The sequence below is a fragment of the Lygodium microphyllum genome, chromosome 10 (genome assembly GCF_053477565.2).
Source record: "Lygodium microphyllum isolate KBCC chromosome 10, Lygodium_microphyllum_v1.1.10, whole genome shotgun sequence".
Lineage (NCBI taxonomy): Eukaryota > Viridiplantae > Streptophyta > Polypodiopsida > Schizaeales > Lygodiaceae > Lygodium > Lygodium microphyllum.
In genome coordinates this window covers 951,343-968,710 of record NC_141144.1, presented here as the reverse complement: position 1 = coordinate 968,710, position 17,368 = coordinate 951,343, and positions in this window count along the sequence as shown.

Here is a 17,368-nt window from a genome sequence, read left to right as displayed (position 1 = left end):
TACTCCTAGGAAGGATTCTTCTCATTCCCAGGGGGGGAGGGGGTAAGGTGAAGTAAGGTGAAATCAAATATGTAAAGGGAATGGAACATAGAAGGAAAAATTTAAAGTCTCAATCAACATCCAAAAATAGATGAAAATTAACTTGTGATTGAGGAAAAGTGTCATAAAATTTTGGAAATGAATGGAACTGCTTGAAGGAAAATTATGTTTTTGTGCTTAAGTATGTTATTCTTTCCATAAAAGCATGATCAAATCGTGCTTATCTTCTAGCAAGAAAGTGTCCCAAGAATGCTAATGGTGAACCATGGTTTCATGACAGGAGCTGAAGATGGCAGCACAACAAGATTGTGCCCACCGTCTTCCATTCACGGATGAGGAAAGAGTGAAGTATGGCCTTTTTCTTGAAAATCACACCTATAACTAGCTCAAGTTCCGAAGTATCCATAATATTGAAGAGGTGATGGCTAAGGAGGAGGCTGCCAAAAGGGTTGTGGAGCAATGCAACCTAGCCAAGTACCTCGAGAAATTTGGATAGGAGCCCTACCACACTAAATGTGTGGATTTTTTGAGGATCTACAACCTTGACATGGAATGTGGGATGGTGACTGTGGGGAGGGGAGAAGGAGCTAAGAAAGTGCAGATTCAAATTAGTAAGTCCTTGGTGAAGAATGCATTGGGTCTAGAATCCAAGGTGGAAAGGAGACAGAAGCGAGACATTTATGTGATGCTGAACATGAAGAAGGAGCAAGTCTTGAAAAATGATGGCATAAGCATTCAAGATATCCACGACCCAGAAATCAGAATGTAGGCAAAAGTCGTCGATTCCCTCTTCTCTAGCCAAAGATACAACTCCCTCATGCACAGAATTAGTATGCCCATAATGCTGGAGAGCTTGGCAACTCACTCGTTGGATGAAATAGACTGGAATGGCTATGTGTGGAAAACCATCAATCAATCCACTAAGGCACTAGCCCTGGAAAGCAAGTCGGTTGGTGGAGAATCCCCAGTATCAAAGGGAGTTGAGAGAAAGAAATTGTTGTCCAAATCCTCATTCATCGGGTATGGGGGAATTTTGACTGCTATCATCCAAGAAGCAGTAAAGGAGGCACAGGATGGAGAGGAAGGAGTTGATGAAACAAAAAGGGCAGAGGAAGAAAGGAGAAGGAAGTAAAAGAACAAAACGAAGAGTTGAGGAGGAAGAAAAAAGAGGATTTGGCACAAGTTGTGCAGCTACGTGTGATGAACCTTTGGTAGGCTTACATGATGATAAAGGATAAGAATTCACAGTTGAGTGTTGATGAAGGGCCAATGACACTTTTCATTGGAGTCTTCAATACCTGCAATTGAAAACCTCTCATATGTGGTCTCTTCCTGGGATAGTGCTAGTCTTTTTAGTATGCACAAGATGTAGTTTGATTAGTTTGGGAGACATGTCAAACTCTAAGCAAGATGAGAGCATTGTCCTGCACTTTAGGACCCAAACTATGTATAGATTGTAGTGTAGATATTATGTGAGTGCACATGCATACTTATATATTACGTAGGTAGAAGAGTGCTGGTCTGGTTCCTCATAGCAATGCGTGGAAGAAGCAAGGGTTCAACATGGTGGAAAAAATTGACGTTGTTGAGGAGAAGTACACTTGAAGGCTTCTTGAGACATCATTTGTGATTTTAACAACACGATGTAGCATAACTAAGCTCATTGACACTGAGATTAAATTACAGAGGCTGAGATTAGATTTGATCGGGTAGTGGGGGCCTTCAATGGCGGTGGTTGATCGCCATTGTTGAGTATACCTGAAAACAGAAAAAGGAAGTGCACTACCTGGGGGCGTACCTACCTCACAGTGTAGTATTGCATGGTGTCCATGCTAGTGAAATTGGGAGTTGGGAACCTCAAGGAAGCCTGTGGTATTGTCCCACACTTGAGGACCCAGTTTGAATACAAGGGAGGTGTTGTGGGTGTCACTTAGGAAGACAGATCTATGGGGGGATAGGAAGGGCTAGGGGGTTAGGCACGGAGCCCGGCTGACCAAGGCCACTGGACATGCCTAACCTGAGGACCCCTGGGTGCAGTGTTTGTGGCACTTTGATATACATGGAAAAGCTCATTGTTTCTTTCATTTTTCTTTGTGTGAGTCTTTGTTGGTTTGCTTTTTTTTTCTCTCTCTCTCTTTTTCTTTTTCTTTTTTCTTTTTTAAATTTTTATTTTGGAGATGCATTGGGAGGGGGCATACTAGACATCATGCTGATGCACTACAGTAGTTACATTTCGAGGGGGCCTAAGAGATTTACCAAGGAATGCATGGCTTGGCATGGATCCCTTTTCTCTTCTAACTGTAGTTGTTGTGGCCATGGAGGGGGCTTGGTTCTTGCACTCATTCTTTCTTTTGTTGATCTGATTTGGAGTCATGCCCTTCTTCATGGACCAGCTCCATTGGCTCCTGTTGAGGTGGCTGCATTTGCTATTTTGGCTCCCCAAGCCCCTAGCAAGGAGAGCTCTTGTGAGGTTTAGCTAGTTGAGATTAGGGGAGCACATTTATTTTCTACTCCTGAGCCAGTGTTAGGCTTAGGTGTCATGGCATGGAGTCCATGTTGCAGCGATGTGCTAGCTTGTAGGTTAAATCTTTGATTTCCTCTTCATCAAAGTAATCCCCTCCTCCCTTTTTGCCATAGTTGTTCTTCCTCCTCTTCTGGCATTTGCTTACACTCTTCTTCTAATCTCTTCGTCGATTTGTCCTCCACCCTTTGTAGCTCTCTATTTTCTTTGGAGGTGGATTGAGTTCTTCTTATGGGAATTTTGAGAGTGTGATCTTTCCTTTTCGCTTAACTTGACAAATTTTTAGCCTTGTTGCTCACGGATTGTCCTCTTGCTCTCTTGCTATTGAGATGGTTGGTCACTCTCCTTTTTATTAGTAACTCTCTCCATGTTTTCTTGTTGTTCCTTGTGGACTTTGTCTCCCTCTTGTTCTTGGATTGGTGATTGCTCACCCCCAGCATACTATACATATTCCTCCTTCGGTATTTCTCAGTCATCCTACTGCTGGCTAATAAACCCAGGGCCTTCTATCATCGTGGGGCTCAACTCCACCTCTACTTGATGAGGTTCTTCTCCTCTTCTTACCGTCACCATGCCATAGTTTCTTCAACATCGAAGCTCCTCAAAAATTCTGTGCACTTGCTGTAATCGATAGCCTACCGACCTTCTCTACATACTTTTGTAGACTGCACTGGTCCATGAGTTGTTTTACGGCAGGCTCCTCCATGATGGAATCTTTTAGGTTTAGGGTAAGCTTGAATGTAAACTAGCTGAAACGCCTCATTTCCACCATTAAGCCGTACTTTGCTTGCTCTTCTGTTGTGAACGAGAGCTTGCCACCTTAATCTTGCCCTGGATGTAGAGTCTATGGCCAAGAAAGAGAGAGAGTATCCAATGTCTATGTTTTGGGCCATGCTCAAATGCAATGTGTGCTTTCTGTAGGGGTGACTTTCTCTTCCACCAACGGGGCTTCCGTCATGGCTCTTTGTTCTTAGTATTTATGCTGCTTGTCCCATAATGGTTCTTTATGGGGTTGGTGGTCTTGTGGTGACTTGGGACATTGAACGCTTTTGTACAGAGACCTGTGTCAACCTGCATTCGCTTGGCAACTTGTGAGAGTACATGTAAATCATATGCTTCAACCACCATAATGAACAGGTGCAGCTCAAAGAGACATCACTTATCTAAATCCCATGGTATTGACTTCGATGCACATCACTTGCACTTGATTATCATTGCTTGTGTGTATACTGGCTTTGCTTTTTTGGTATTATTTATACATAGTCACAAAACTCTTTGTTTATTTATGTACACATTTATGAATCCATGTCACTTCATGAGGATAAAAACCAATTGTAGAACTCAAGATTGTACTCGAGTGTGGCACACACATCTAATACTCATGGTAGCCTACTCAATAACAATAGATATTTTGAAACATCGAGTAGCATGGTACCTTGTCCGAGTCTACTAGCAACATGTAGCTCCTCCTCAGTGAGAATTTTATCAATTAGAGAGTTCTCTTGGCTAGCTCCAGCTAAGTCCATACCCCACATGGAAATTGATACTCGAAAGGAAGTTGGTGCCACATAGGTTGGGTCTTCGAGTACTAACTTCTTGGTGCCAAATTCAGTGCTCTTCAGTGCTTCAGTGCTCTTGGTCTCGATCTTCTTAGCGTCTACCGCTACTTGCAACTGCCATTGTTTTCGTTGTTTTCTTCTCTTTTTCTTGGGCAATTGAGGTGTATCCTTTAAAGACTTAGGACCCTGAACTAGATCAGCCGTTGATGTGCTTGGATGGGCATCATCATTCTCTTTTTCTAGTGTGTCCTGATGGGACATAGCCGCAATAGCCTGCAGCCAGCTGAATAGCCTCGCTAGGTTGAGAGGGTACAATTGCCTCTCTTTGTGAAGAGTCTAGTTCTTTGGCCAATTCTCTTTTGTTTAATCTCTCATCTAATTGCATTGGCAGTTGCTTTTTGTCAGGGGGTGTTTGCTCTAGGCTCTTTCCCTTACCCATTGGAATATGCCTCCATTGCTTCTTATCATAGTAGGTGTTGTATTTAGAGTTGTTTTTCTCTTGCTCTGGGGGTTGAGGTGAATCTACTGTAGAGACAGGAGACTGTTTAGGGTTCCTACCATATAGGCTTGGATGAAACTAGCTGAACAAGTCCGGGTTGTATTGATGGGCAGCATAGGGATCTAGGATTGCAGGGACTTGAGTGAGGTAGAAGACATATGCGCTAACATCAAGTACCATGCTCCCTACTCCTAATCTGCTAGCCACATGTAGATCTTCTTCTAGAAGCAATTTATCGTACCAGGGATGTTTTTGGACAGTGGCAAAAAACTGGACCTCATAGATCGCTGCCAACACTCGTAATGAGGTTGGGGCAATGTACATGGGATCATGTATTGATGTCTAAAGGGCTTTCCTTTGCTCAATGAGTGTCATCAATCGGTGGCCAATTTTGGCTGCTAGACTCTCATTGGAGTACCATTTCTACACAAAGTTGCCTTGTCCTTTTCCTTTTTGTCTGATTGCTTCAAGATTTTCCTTGTTTGTCTCACATTGAGGAGTATAGAGTGAAGGTATCAAGCGCAATTCTCTAGTTGTGACCTTTGGGATATCCTTTATGACTTCTTTAGCAACAGTTACATAACGGGAGCAAACATGTTGTTGCTCGTCCCAAGTTAGGGGTTCGGCTATGAGCTTTGTGTGCTTTGGTGTTGGCCTTTCGATGTCCACATAGACGTACGCATGTGTAATGGTTGTCAGCTTCTTGTGATCAAGCTTCATTAGGCACTTCATCTTTGATTCGTTGGCTAGATGTGCCATCTCCTTAGCCAAATCTTTGAGATATTTCTCCTCAGGCCTAGGATTTAGGTGCTTTTGGAAGTGCTGGAGGTGTCAAGGATGTTGGTTGCAACACCTCTTCCATAAGTGAATTTCTAAGGACACATTCCACAAGGGGCGTCATCACGATCAAAGGTTGTGACTATTGTGATTCCTGATTGGAAGTAGTAACAGCTAGTTCAGCGGATTGGCCACTATTGGTAGACTGCGGTGTCAAGTCCTTAAGCAGATCAGAAGTAGCCATGTCTTTTGTTGCCCTTAGCACATTCACCTGTGCAGATTGAGCATCAGTTGAGCTAGTCACGATGGATTGCACATGCATATCCTTAGGCTGAGAGCTAAGGGTGGTGTCATGTCCCACCTCTTGGACATTTGGAAGCTTAGATGGAGATAGAGATTGGGATTGAGCAGTTGCACTTGACGACTGCTGTTGTGCTTCTTGTGTCCGTTTAGGGGAAGAGGGTGTAGGAGATTTGGGACTCCTAGGTAGACTTGGCACTTGTTGGGAGATTTTCTTGTGGCTGTTTGATGATTCTGCCATTTGCTTTGTTGAGCAATCAACCTTACTATGAGCAATGTTGCGCTTATGATGCTCGTTATCCTCTTGGGAAATCAAAGGCTCCTTGGGCACTAGTGGCTTTTGTGCACCCTCAATGATTACATCTAATACGTTAGGTTGACGATCTATCTTTCGAATAGTCCTATTTGGTTTCTTGATTTCAATCGTGAGGGGCTCAGTCACTCCAACCTTGTTGAGTGAAGACTTGGATTTTCATTTAGATTTCCTCCTGCACTTCTTCGCTTTTGATATGATCTGGCCTTCAACTACTATTGATAGAGGTGGTCTAGTCGAGGGTTTTGGCACCCAAATCCATTGGTTATGTGTGTAATATCCTTGACCACACATAGCAATGCTTTAGATATCCATCGCGGCATTGTGCTGGCTCTCCATCTATACCTTCATCTATATGGCTTGGGCTTCTTTTGTGGCCATGCATGATATTTGTAAGTCCAAAGCCTATCCTTGCCATTGTCTCCTAACCTTCTGGTTTCAAGCATATCCTCGCTCACATTGGTTCTCTCTGTTCAACATGCACTTGTATCAACTCTTTCAACAAGTCCCTTCTCTCATCACTAGACTTGCATGACTGGTATGTCACAATGTTCCTTGTCCTTCCCTCGAGGTTTGATGAGGTCACCCTTACTAAATGTTGTGATTATCCTCACACCCAGTAATGTCAAGTGTATCCTCTATGCTACGTAATCAGCCTCACACTTCATCACTCTTTTGAAGGGTCGTCCTAGGAGGGTTTCATTTCCACAATTAGCATTATTTGGAGGAACATGGAATAGGATAGGCAAGCTTTCAGTTTCAATAGTTACAAGGATTTTGCACTTTGCTATAAGTGCTTGTGGGTGTCCCCCGTATGGACTAAGAGTTGCATTAGTTGGTGTGAGCTCTGGTTGGCCTAGTAGGGTCCATGCTTCATAAGTCAAGATATTAAAATTTGCTCCTTTATCGATGAGAGCATCGACAATATGCTCTATTTTTGCAATGAGTTTGACCCTAAGATAAACATGTGGTACTATGTCTTCATCTTCTGGGTCTTGGCTTATAAATTCAAGCCTTTTGATATATACCTTTGAGTCCCCAACTGTACAACTAGGTGTGAATTCTCCACTAATGTCTTGGGTCATTTGTGCAGTGCCGTTCAAGGTGCATCTATCATCAGGACTATCATGTCTAGTCATCCTTGTAGTTGTAGCTTGATGTTATTGCATTCGGCCTTGGCTAGATACAGTCCGAATGCAACGCACACGTGTTTTTTTGGTGTGGAATTGTTGCCCTTGAAACAGTTACTGAAGAAGAGTGGGACTTCTCACGTGGATGCAATCCCAAGGTATGGATGCAATCCCAAGGTATGCAATCCCAAGAAATTACAATCTATACTGCAAATCGCAACTAATATACTTTTTCTTCTCCCAGTATAAGGTCCATAGTGCAGCATCGTCACGTGGACGACATTTTAGAGTAGAGCACATCGACAAGTTATGCTTGACAATGGACTGTGGAGTAATGGCAATGTTTGAGTAGGAAAGCCGATGACGTGCCACAGATCCAAACCGTGTAGTTGCAGAGATGGAGTATTTCGGATGTTTATAGAGTATCCTTGCAGTGGACTATCGAAGTTTCTTCGTGACCATATTTGATGTGCAATGGTTCAAGGTTACTCTCGAAGGAGCAGGTGCAACTGTTCGGCGAGGGCCAAGTGGCTTTGTTGAGATTGACTCAACGAAGAAGTGGACCGATTTGAGTGATACATTTGTTTTGCCAAATCACTATGAGCAGGTAAGAGTCCCTTATACTTGACATGCTTTAGCAATCTCAAAGTGGACTTTTATACTAATCGTAATATGGATCAGGTTGTCTTTTTTCCTAATCCGCAACAACCTCAATTGTGGTATGTCATTCCCATGACATCTAGGAGTATCCTCGTGTTTGCCAGAACCCCCGTACCGATCGTAGAAGAGACAACTTTAATAGCGGCAATGACAGAAGGCATACAAGAAACTAGGATGAACTGCCTGGAGGACCAAGACATCTCACCTATGGAGATAGAGGATGGGTTTTTTGAAAATGAAGCAGAGTCCTCATTTTGTGGAGAATTTTGTATAGATCTCCCGGTGTATACTGAGCTATCTCAAGATGAGATTGTGGAACCCTAAACAAAAGTGACTCGATCAAAACGTTCCTCCCACTACAGCAATGCCACTTTTTGCAAATCGGTTAGGACAGTTTGTATGTTTTTGGAGTATGTGTTTTGTATTATCTAATTTTATTATTATTTTAGAATGAAGTCTTGCAAATTAAGTCTTAGTTTTATTATGTCTTGCAATTCATTATCTAATATTATTATTTTCCCTTGTATGTGCAGGTTTAGGATTTGGGCATGGACGGTAGAATGAGTCGCGATTTTACAGATGACAACATTGATGCGATGCTAGCGCGTTTCTCACCGGAGCAGCTAGCACAAGTCAGAGATAGAGCCGATGCACATCTTTCCCGTTCCACCTCAGCACGATCTGCAGACTCTAGACGGTCCGATGCTTCGGTCTCCAGTAGACGCAGTCGCAGGTTTCGCTTTGCTTTAGAGTCACGTAGTTGAGGAGGAGGCAGCTCCTATTGTGGGGATATAGATGCAGTCTCTCCCACTCGCACTGCCACCAGGGACTCGACACCGTCTTTCACTGGCGGTGGCGGGCAGACGTCTACTGCTCCCACTCCTTCACGCACCCCACCGATCACTCCTAGGGCCGACAAGAAGTACATGAAATCCACTCCTCCATGTATGTATTTTCACATCCTTTTTCGCAGTAGCACTTATCAATTCAAGTTGTGTTTGACACATTTGTATTAATGTCATGAAAGTACCCGTTTGCAAAATCTTACAGGTTACTCGTATCTCATAGATAAGGCCACTGGCCATTTATACATGAATGATGAGGGAAAAGCTGTCACCTCTAGGATGCATGAGTTGTACCAACAAGTATTTCGGCACAACATTACAGACAAGTGGAAGGAGATCCCAGATGCTAGCAAGGAGTACATAATCGATACATTGTATCGAGAGTTCCCTCAGCCCTCTAGCAATGATAGATTTTTGAGAGGGTGGATGATGACGCGTATGCGTGACTATCAGTTGCATAGGCGGTCTGATGCACGCGAAGCAGTCAAGCAAGGCAAATCGAAGCCGGAGTGGCTAGATACAGAGGATTGGAGTAATCTCTAGGATGAGGCGACATCCACTCCAGACAAGTGGAAGCAGCAGAAGGACGCAGCAAAGGCGCGCTTGGATGCAGGATTGGTGCATCACCTTGGTAGCGGCGGCCACACAACATTCCTGGTAGATTTTGTAAGTATTAATAGGGTAGAGTACTCTAATTTAATGACATCCATGTTGATGTATGTATTTCGAACATGAATCTCAAGTACGTTGTTTTTCAATGTTTGTGTGCCATAGCAAGGTTTTACGAATCGCGACCCGACTGCACTAGAGGTGACATACGGGGAGAAGCATGGCTTGAGTGCCCTGATTGAGAAGCTCTATGCTCGCGGAGGACCGGTAAGTAGTAATTAATATAATTCCTAATTTGAGAAATTTGTTATTATATGTCAGTTTGTATTTGGTACTCACAATTATATATGTATTTGCTGTTGTAGGCTCCCTTCGGTATGCCACTACAGCGAGAGGAGTTTTCTGATGTGGATGAGTCGTAGAGAGCAGATTAGGCTACATAGGATTACTCCCCATCTTGTATTATGTAAGGCCTTATGGCCTCTATCCTCCATATGTAATAGCTAAGTGTATATGATTCGGACTTCTATGTTGTAGCATGACTCCATATACACATCTCCATGTTATTCACCGCATATTGATGTACAGGTGTATACATATTTGCTTTGTTGTAGTAACACTTTTCAATTTAAGCTCTGTTATTTTCTTTATCAATGCAGTGCACATTTGTGTTAACTAATGTCATGAAAGTACTTGTTTGCAAAGTCTTGTCATTATTTGGGATCGATTGTCTAACTTCTTTGACAGCAGGAATTGTCTCCTAGCCCTGTGTGGCTCTAAACAATTTTTTTTTCTGCAATCGTTGGTATTAGCGTCGCAAAATAATTCTGCAATCGTCGGTATTAGCGTCGAAAATTCCTCTGTAACCGTTGCTATTTTTATCGCTAATTTCGTCAGTATTAGCGACGCTAACCGACAAAATTAGAGATGAAAATAGCGAGGCAAATAGTGACGGTTTTGTAGCGACGCTAATAGCGACGACGGGGATATTTTTCATATATAAAGAAAATGCCATTATAAACGTCGTTATAGCATGTATATGCTGCACTATGGACCTTATACTGGGAGAAGAACAAGTATATTAGTTGCGATTTGCAGTATAGATTGTAATTTCTTGGGATTGCATACCTTGGGATTGCATCCACGTGAGAAGTCCCACTCTTCTTCAGTAATTGTTTCTCCATCTTGAGATGCTTTGGTTAGGGCCTCATGTAGCCATCTAGTGGACATGAGTAGAGGCATCTCCTCTAAGCCCTTCGGATATCGAATTGGCCATTGCCGGGTACTCTGTCAAAAGTCAGATCTTGCAGACTCTCGCTCAGCTCGAGCATCCTCATACCGTTGTAGCCACTTCTCCATCCTAGCGCTATGCAGCATACAAAATCAGTTCACCTTGGACTCCATGGATGCGTCCATCTTCTTCTCTATTCCGTTTCCCACTAGGACATCTAAATTCAGACGATCATCCTCCTTAAGTGACCATATCAAGCCTTTGTCCTGGTCCACAGTGGACAACCACTCAGAAATGTACACCAAGGCCTCCGACACTAACCAACCTTCAGCCATGCTACCCTCAGGACGAGCCCGTTGTCGCACAAATCCCTTTAAGGTCTTCATGAATCGTTCAAGGAAAAACATCCATCGACTATGGACTGGACCTACAACCTACAATTCATCTACAATATGCACTAGAAGATGGGTTTGTATCGTGAGCATGCTAGTGGGAAGATACTTCTCCAAAAGACAAGCAGTCTCTACTGCCATGCATTTCACGGATTCAATCGATGATGTGTGAATCTCTTTTTGGGAGACAAACTGAACCAACTCGGACAATTTGTAAATGGCTGTCCATACCTCCGATGTTAGAGACCCCACGATTGCGATCGGCAATACGAACTGTGAAAACCATGTAATTAATATTATGTATAAACAAACAGAGATTCTAAAATCTAATATGCAGAATCATGCCATACACAGCCTCATACCGTACATACCTGACACATCTTATGCCAATCATGGGATTTGAGTCCTGTCAGAGTTGGTCATCCTTTGTGAATGCTGTCTTGAGAGAATGCATTAGGCCAATTGGCGTGTGAAAGGACTTGATGTTTTCCTTTACTCGTCGCACTTCATTGCTAGACAAAACCCAAGGAGCATGCGGCAATTGCACTCGACCATTGATGCCACTTACAGGCCAATATGGTTCCATCTTTCCCATTGCTTTCAAATCCATCCTCGCTCCTAGTGTGTCTCGCTGCCTAGTGAGGTGGTCCCATAGCAAGCTACCCACATTCTTAAAAATGTGAATGGGATCTAAAAGGGGGTTAATTTTCAGTTTTTTCCAATAAGTCAGCTCACAGAAAATTGAGAAGCATCGCATTCCACTGGGAAGCGAGTCTTGGTCCACCATCCTGTGATCAAACCAACTCAGTGCATTCATTCTCGTAGGAGGGCGACCAAGAAATCCTTCTCTCATGACATGATCCTCTGGCAAAAAAGCCCGATGTCCCTCAAATACCATCTTCTTCATAAATTTTGACATACGAGAATCCAACCTTGGTCCACACAGAGGACATGCATGGTAACCTGACGTGACTAGCCTTGCAGAATACACATGTACAATGAGGCATGTCATAACACCAACATCGCTCAAAGAAAACTAGCAAAATAAGAAAACACGCTTTACTAGAGCATTCTCCATAACCTGGAAAGTCATGCATGGTCCACATAAGAATTGCCCTTATAGTTGCGGATCGCCTACCAATATGTTTGCTCATGTCCTCCACTACAATTCCCTCCCACAACTCCTTTAGCTCATCAATCAGTGGAGAGAGGTAGACATCCATATTCTTGACTTTGTATCGTCCAGGCACAAGCAAGCTGAGCAAAAGGTGTCCTTTCTTGGTGGAAAGCCATGGCGGTATATTGTAGTTAATAAGGACCACGGGCCATACACTATAGGAGGTGGAACGCAAACCAAAAGGATTTACCCCATCCATGGCAAGACCGAATCGTAGATTCCTCGCCTCCTTTGCAAAGGCAGGGAAAGTCTCATCAATGTGATGCCATGCTTCTGAGTCAGCTGGTGTACGCTGTACACCATCAATGGATCAATTTTTCGCATGCCATGTAGTCAACTTTGCAAAACTCTTGGTCCGAAAAATGTGACGAACATGCAGTATCAGCGAAAAGTGCCTCAAAACCTTATGCGGAACAGTCTGTCCCTTGCAAGTCATTTCGATACTTGTCCGCACCGCACTTGGGACATGTGGCCAACAATTCAAACTCTCCTTGGAAGAGAACACATTCACTGGGGCAAGCATGAATGCAATTATAATCCATGCCTAGCTTTCGCAGCACTTGTCTTGCATCATCATGAGACTCAGGCATCGTGTTTTGGGTAGGCAAAATGTAAGATTTCAATGTTCTACAAATTGCAATGAAGCACGTTATTAGAGTACTACATACCACATTTTAGTGGCTTTCAATAAAGAATCATACACATCATAATATACCTGAATAGCTCTGTGACACTCGCATCACTCCATCCATACTTTGTTTGTATGCTCAACAATGCAAGAAGTGCCTTCAAACGGGATACCCGACTCCTATCATACAATGGAATGGCGGCCTCCGCAATTAAAGGATCTTGGGATTCCGAGTCCATCGGAAGCAATGATTCGATCATGTCCTCTAACTCGGGCTCCAAAAAAGCAAGAGGATCGTCCATGTCTCCAGCATTCTCACCCATAGAAGGGGGTTGAGAGTTATCACCTTTTATGAGACAGTTAGTTATCTCGAATGGCATTTGTATAGAGCGCGGATGAACCCATCTTACTGGACGCAAGAGATCTGTGGACTGCAATGTATCGACATGGCCCTGATCCTCTAAAGGACGTTAAGGAGCTAACTTCTAAGATAACCCCAAACTGTTATACATAAATCAATTAGATGTCATATAGTAATGAGAGAGAACTCCGCAATCTCATAATTCAAGATTGCTTGATCGATTATCTCAACTCGAAACTCTCCATACCATTGGACAAATGACGTTTCCGACGAATGACCAATTTGCATTGTGTGCATGGAAAGGGGACACGTTGATTGAGCCAAGCCTCACGATCCCCACCATGTTGGTCGTGAGTGCTAGACATCTTGACTACGATGTAATGGAATGATAATCTAATAGCGATTCTATATTGTATATTGGGACCACTCCACTATATATATTTCAGGTCTTTTAATTTTTTTTTTTGTACCTATCTCTTTGAGTTCGGCTCTAAACTTATCTATCTTTGAGGTCGGCTCTAAACTATGCTCACACACATACATTTTTATAACAGTTAATAGATCTTCCATTATTCCTTGAAAGGCACAACTCCTTTTGAAGCCTTTATTGGTCAAATGCTAGTAGTGAGTTATTTGAAAGTTTTTGGAAGCATCACTTATGCTCATATTTGTAAATTAGACTCTAAATCTCTCAAATGTATTCTCATGAGTAATAGTAACATCACCAAAGCATTTTACTTTTATGATCCTAGAAAAAGAAGTATTTCTACATCTAGAAATATAATTGTGGATGAATATATAGTTTAGAACGATCTTGCAAAAGATACAATCCAAACAAAACAAGCATCTCATTTCTCTTTCTCTACATCTCTATATCTCTCACTCTCTCTCTAAAATTATAATCAAGCAAAACAAGCATCCCCCTTCACACTCCTTTCCATTTCTCTTTCTTTCAACACTTCCTACCCTATATACATTGCAAAGATTGAAGAGAACCAACACAAGAAAAAATATAAAAACACTCTCTTTCATTTCTCTCTTTCAACACTTCTTAACCTACATTGCAAATTAAAGCAACACAAAGATTGAAGAAAAACCAACACTTTCTAACCTACATTGCAAAGAATAAAAACCAATACAAGAAAAAATTTGAAAACACTCACTTTCATTTCTCTCTCTTTCAACACTTTCTAACCTACATTGCAAAGCAACACAAAGAAACACAAAGATAAAAGAGAAACCAATACTTTCTAACCTACATTGCAAAGCAAAACAAAGATTATAAAGAAACCAAAACAGGGCATACCATCGTGCTCTCTTCTTCTTCCACGATCTCTTCGTGCGGGCGACGCTCCTCTCCTCGCGTGCGATTCGTGGCTTGCTTCCTTGCTCACCTCCCTTGCTCACCTCCCTCTCTTGCTCACCTCCCTTTCTCTTTCTCTCCGCCTTCGCCTTGCTTTTGCAGGTCGCGCGCGCATTTGAAAGAAACATTCAGGTTTTCGCGAAATGTTACCAGAGTAAGTCGTCGCTATTAGTGTCGCTATTTACACTGCTATAGCGATGTTTTTAGCGACGCTAATAGAGACACATTTTTTGACTTAAAATATTTCGAGGATTAGCGACGTAAATAGTGACACTAAAAAAAAAGGTCACTACTTAGCGTCGCTATATGTGTGTACCCTTGTAGTGAGAGAGGGAGAGGAAGAGAGAAAATGAAAGAAGGAACGAGAGAGAGAGGGAGAAAACATAAACATAATAGGGAAAGAGAGAAAGAGAGGGAGAGGGAGAGAGAGGGAGAAAACATAAACATAATAGGGAAAGAGAGAAAGAGAGGGAGAGGGAGAGAGAGGGAGAGGAAATGAGAGAGGGAGAGGAAGAGAGAAAAGGAAAGATGGAACGAGAGAGAGAGGGAGAAAACACTAAACATAATAGGGAAAGAGAGAAAGAGAGGGAGAGGGAGAGGAAGAGAGAGAGAGAAGGAGGGAGAGGAAGAGAGAAAAGGAAAGAAGGAACGAGAGAGAGAGGGAGAAAACATTAAACATAATAGGGAAAGAGAGAAAGAGAGGGAGAGGGAGAGAGAAGGAGGGAGAGGTTGTTGTTATTGTTGTTGTTTTATTTCTTCTTTTCTTTTTTTATTGTTGGTTGTTGTTGTGGTAGTCGTGGTAGCGGTAGTTGTTGTTTAATTTTTTATTTTTTTGTTTGTTGTTTTTGTGGTAGTGGTAGTGGTAGTTGTTGTTTAATTTCTTATTTTCTTGTTTGTTGTTGTTGTGGTAGTCATAGTAGTAGTAGCAGTAGTGGTAGTGGTAGTGACAGTAGTAGTTGTTGTTTAATTTCTTCTCTTCCAGTTTGTTATTATTGTGGTAGTCGTAGTCGTGGTCATAGTCATCGTAGTCGTGATTGTGGTAGTAGTACTAGTAGTAGTAATAGTAGTTTTCTTGTTTATTGTTGTAGTAGTAGTAGTAGTTCTTTTTCTTTTCTTGTTTATTGTTGTTTAGTTTTCTTGTTTGTTGTTGTTGTTGTAGTAGTAGTTTTTTCTTCTTTTCTTGTTTGTTGTTATTGTAGTAGTAGTAGTAGTTGTTGTTGTTATTGTTATTGTTTTTCTTCTTTTCTTGTTTATTGTAGTGGTAGTGGTTTGTTGTTGTGGTAGTCATAGTTGTAGTCGTAGTCACCGTAGTTGTGGTAGTAGTAGTAGTAGTGGTGGTGGTTTTCTTGTTTGTTATTGTTGTAGTAGTAGTAGTTTATTTTCTTTTCTTATTTATTGTTGTTTAGTTTTCTAGTTTGTTGTTGTTGTAGTAGTGCTAGTAGAAGTAGTTTTTTCTTCTTTTCTTGTTAGTATTAGTAGTAGTAGTAGTAGTAGTAGTAGTAGTAGTAGTAGTAGTAGTAGTAGTAGTAGTAGTAGTAGTAGTAGTAGTAGTAGTAGTAGTAGTAGTAGTAGTAGTAGTAGTAGTAGTAGTAGTAGTAGTAGTAGTAGTAGTAGTAGTAGTAGTAGTAGTAGTAGTAGTAGTAGTAGTAGTAGTAGTAGTAGTAGTAGTAGTAGTAGTAGTAGTAGTAGTAGTAGTAGTAGTAGTAGTAGTAGCAGCAGCAGCTGTTGTTGTTGTTGATTTTTCTTCTATTCTTGTTTATTGTAGTAGTAGTGGTAGTGGTAGTGGTAGTGACAGTGGCAGTGGCAGTGGTAGTGAGAGAGAGTTGTTGTGGTGCTCGTAGTCATGGTCGTAGTCGTCGTAGTCATGATTGTAGTACTAGTACTACTACTAGTAGTAATAATAGTTTTCTTGTTTGTTGTTGTTGTTATAGTAGTAGTTTTTTTTCTTTTCTTATTTATTGTTGTTTAGTTTTCTTGTTTTTTTTTGTAGTAGTAGTAGTTTTTTCTTCTTTTCTTATTTATTGTTATTGTAGTAGTAGTAGTAGTAGTAGTAGTAGTAGTAGTAGTAGTAGTAGTAGTAGTAGTAGTAGTAGTAGTAGTAGTAGTAGTATTTTCTTCTTTTCTTGTTTATTATAGTGGTAGTGGTAGACATCGTCGTAGTCGTGGTTGTAGTAGTAGTAGTGGTTTTCTTGTTTATTATTGTTGTTGTTGTTGTTGTAGTAGTAGTAGTAATAGTTTTTTTTTTCCTTGTTTATTGTTGTTTAGTTTTCTTATTTGTTGTTGTTGTTGTATTAGTGGCAGTAGTAGTAGTTTTTTCTTCTTTTCTTGTTTGCTGTTAGTGTAGTAGTAGTAGTTATTGTTTTATCTTCTTTTCTTGTTTATTGTAGTGGTAGTGGTAGTGGTAGAGAGAGAGAGATGTTTTGTTAAAGGAAATTGATAGTAGAGAGAGAGATATGTTTTGTTAAAGGAAATGAGAGAGGGGGAGGAAGAGAAAAAGGAAGAAGGAATGAGAGAGAGGGAATAAATATACATCATAATAAAGAAAGATAAAAAGAGAGAGAGATGGAAGGAGAGGAGATAATGAATGGATAAAAAGTAAAGAGAGAGTGGTGGCGAGGTCCGGTGCAATACCATGAGACGGGAAATACTCCGACATACGTTAATTTGTGGATGGGTGGAGACTTTACATACGTTAATTTTTGCTGAGTTACAAGAGAAGAAATCCCTTCTCAAACAATTAAAGAAAGAAAAAAAGAATGATAACAAAAACAAATTGTTTGTCGTAACATAGACAAAATGGAAAACGATAAGGGTCATGATGTTCAAGATCACGAGGCGTATCTTAATCAGTGTGTCCCATGCCCTTGCTCTCAATATAAGCTGGCAATTAGATGAAAACGTCGATTGTCTATAGAACACGTACGATGATTCGACGAGTTTCAATCTGAGATCATTGATCATGCG